The sequence below is a fragment of the Limulus polyphemus genome, unplaced genomic scaffold, assembly GCF_000517525.1.
Source record: "Limulus polyphemus unplaced genomic scaffold, Limulus_polyphemus-2.1.2 Scaffold874, whole genome shotgun sequence".
Lineage (NCBI taxonomy): Eukaryota > Metazoa > Arthropoda > Merostomata > Xiphosura > Limulidae > Limulus > Limulus polyphemus.
The window spans coordinates 340400-344260 of NW_013666484.1; positions in this window are offsets into that span (position 1 = coordinate 340400).

Here is a 3861-nt window from a genome sequence, read left to right on the forward strand (position 1 = left end):
CCTTCCCTCTAGTCTTACACTGCTAAATTAGGGACGGCTAGCGCAGATAGCCCTCGTGTAGCTTTGTGCGAAATCCAAAAACAAACAAACAAACAATTTTAATTCATAAAATTAAAAAATAAATAAGAGTCATTAAGCGCTCAAAATACAAGTTCGTTAAGAGTCCTTTGAATGCACAAAACACAGTCACATGTTGTAATTGGTTTGCTTAAGTTTCCAAGAACAACAATACTAAATTCACATTTGAAGTTACCAGCTATTTACGAACCGTTACTTTCATTTTAGTCCTACTTACTTATTCAAATATCAAATTTAAATGTGACATATAAATGTTATTAATACATAATTTCTGTATTGAATTAAGTCAAACTAGGTGCTTTTCCTAACATAAAATGTTGCCATTTTTAAAGAATAGTAGCAATACATAAATCTCCTGAAAACAGAAATATTTGTTTTAATATGTTAATTTTCTGTTTGAAGTTTAATTTTTTTATTTTGTATTTAAATTAGAATTTAAATATTGTTGCCGTGCATGCAGTCGACCATTCATAAAGGATTTGAAACGTTAAAAAACGTGAATTCAAAGTGTCTGTAAATGACGATGAGAAAGTAAAGAAAATGAGTTTGAAGTTAGCAAAGAAAAAGTTTAACATATATACATAAAAATATTGCTACAAGTCTCTGTTAAATAATTTTACCATCTAAAGTCATACAAGCAAGCAAGATAAAAGCCTATGATATTCGTTACAGGATAAAAAAAAGAATTTTGGGACTATTTTTGAGGTCAAGGTCGCTAGACCAGACCAGTGACTGGATCTGAGAAATGACACGAGACCATGAGAGCCAATATGGAGAAGTTAACTAGTAAATGTAAAGTTTGTTTGGTTTGTTTTGAATTTCGCGCAAAGCTACACGAGGGCTATCTGCGCTAGCCGTCCCTAACTTAGCACTGAAAGAAGAGAGAGAAGGCAGTTAGTCATTACCACACACCGCCAACTCTTGGACTACTTTTTACCAACGAATAGTGGGATTGATCGTCACATTATAACCCCCACGGTTGAAAGGGCAAGCATATTTGGTGGGATGGGGATTAGAGCCCGCGACCCTCAGGCCATGCCAGGCCTATAAATGTAAAGTAAAACGATGTAGCAATTGATCATGTTTGAAACTTTCTAGATGTAATTTCCAAAGTGATGGATTAAGTATAGCGATTAAGCTAAACCGTGGATCCAGGTCAGATGAGGTAAGAACTTATTCGAAGGTATACTAATCGATTTGACGTGCCAGTTGAATCGGGGATTCGTTAATGGTTTACTGCATTGATAGCGAAACATAAAAAAAAGAACAATAATACCATTAACTTCAAAAAGAGAGAGATTTGAATCATATATAAGAAACTATTAGATTCAATATTTAGTGAAACTAATGGCACAGTAAAACCAAAAGATGCAGTTTTGAAGTGGAAGCAGATGCACGATGCATTACAAGATTGGAATCATATATAAGAAACTATTAGATTCAATATTTTGTGAAACTAATGGCACAGTAAAACCAAAAGATGCAGTTTTGAAGTGGAAGCAGATGCACGATGCATTACAAAATGATTTCCCTAGTGATTCTCATATTGAAAATGTCAATTATACAACGAAGACTAAATATAAGAAGAATGATATAATGCCCTGTATATATTTCTTGTCGTACTTTCATTGGTTTTAGAAGTTGTTTCGAGCTTCATTCATCGATATCTATCGAAATAACTGTAGATCACCGGTTTACAAAATGACCCCCCCCCCTTTTGGCCATAGTAGGCTTAGTACTAAAAGATGCTGGGGTGGCTTTTATGGCAGGTGTTAACATGTTAAACGTAAACTACCTATTTCTTAACCAGATGTCATTTATGTTATATAGTTCTTTCTCCTTTGGTTGCAAAACAGGTAATTATTACTCACTTTAACAGCAAATATTAATTACGAATGGATTTAATGAGAGTTTATTATTCTGTAATCATTCCTAAGGCGGAAGGACCACAATGGAATGGTTGAAGAACACTTTTTTATCTCATTAAGAATTCCAAATCTATGCTATCATTACATGTAAAAACCTGAAAATTATACTGTAAGTTTCATTTATACGTTTTGCATAGTTTAAATTTTTCGTGTTTTTTTTTACAAAGTCTCCCCGTAGCTCAGAAGTAAGCTCAAGGGCTTATAACGCTAAAATCCGGGGTTCGACTTTCTTCGCATATATAGCATTGCACTTAACAAACATTTATCATGAAGATCGCGCAGTGCGACTGATGGTAAACTTGAAAAACTTGTGATGTCAGTTTACTGAGACACCAATAAAAACATGCACATGATTAAAATAATAACAATAACTATTATTTTTGTCCATTTCTAACAACAACAAAAAAACGGAAAGGTAAATACAAAGAAGCATGTATGTTTATGGGTTTGTTCTGGAAACATAATATTTCTAAATATACACAAATACATATGTAACAAAACTGTTACGTTCGCATGAAAGGACGTCAGATACAAGTAAGAATGTGTAGTCAAATAAATAGCATCATGTGGAAAAGACGAAAAACTAAAATGAGAATTCCGTAGACCTCAATGATTTCGTAAAGATGAAATACCAAATCTATGCAACTACTTTTATTGATCATCTTTGCATATTGTTGATAAAAAAATACTCACTTTTGTGAAATATTAACAGACTTTTATCTTAAAATAAGACCCGAAACTCGAGCGCTTTCGAAAAGTTGACTATTCTTCTTCACGACATGAAAGAAGAATGGTCAACTATTCGAATGCGCTCGAGTCTTTGGTCTTATTTTAAGTTTATTACACTTTATGTGTGATCCTTTGTGCTAACTCAAGTTTATTACACTTTATGTGTGATCCTTTGTGCTAACTCTTTTATCAAAACAGACTTTTATTTTTATTTATGAGACAAATATGAAAAGTTCGCGAAAAGTACAAAATCAGTTTCCAAAGTTGAGTATTACTTTCCACGCACCGAAACATCCGAAATTCGAAACGGCAGGTACATTATTTCATATTGTATTAAAAAAAAACATTTCCAGAGATGTCTTCTTTCATTTAATCCTAGCTAGAAAAAAGATATTTAATAACAAATACGTTCTTGAATCTTATTTCGAATGAAAGCCAAGTAAGGAGAGTTTTCAAAACGTGATACGGAATAGAATTCATTACTGCGTGGACGACATCTCATGTAAACGATTCAGTATCTTCTATAAGATTTGCAAAGGAATAACGAAGTTGACTCTTTCATTCTAACATTCAAGTTCAATACAGCTGTGGTTGTCAGTGATTCTGGACAAAAGATCTGTGGGTGAGCGTCTTTGAAGAATCCAAAATTTCTTTCAAAGATATATATATATATATGCATTGTGTGTGTTCTGTATTCTAATGCCAAACTGTATTTCTGATAAAGGAAAAAAAAATTAGCCAAAGTTTCGATTAAAGCCAAAATCTATGTCGTGTTATTGATATTTTCAAGGGACATTAATAGTTATTTTTTTGTGAATCTATACCTATTAAAGTTCTATGTTTATTTTCACGAGTTATTAATAATCTTGAAAACATTGTTTCAGTACTATTATGTTCGTCATGAATCTATATTGTTACGTATTACAATTTCGAAACGTCTGAAATTGAGTTAAATGATACTTTAAATTTATTATTTAAATTGTACTTTGGATTTAGCAGTTAAGTTTGTTTGTTTGGAATTAAGCACAAAGCTATGCAATGGTCTATTTGTGTTCTGCCCACCACGGGTATCGAAACCCGGATTTTAGCGTTGTAAGTCCGCGGAAATGCCGCTGTGCCATTGGGG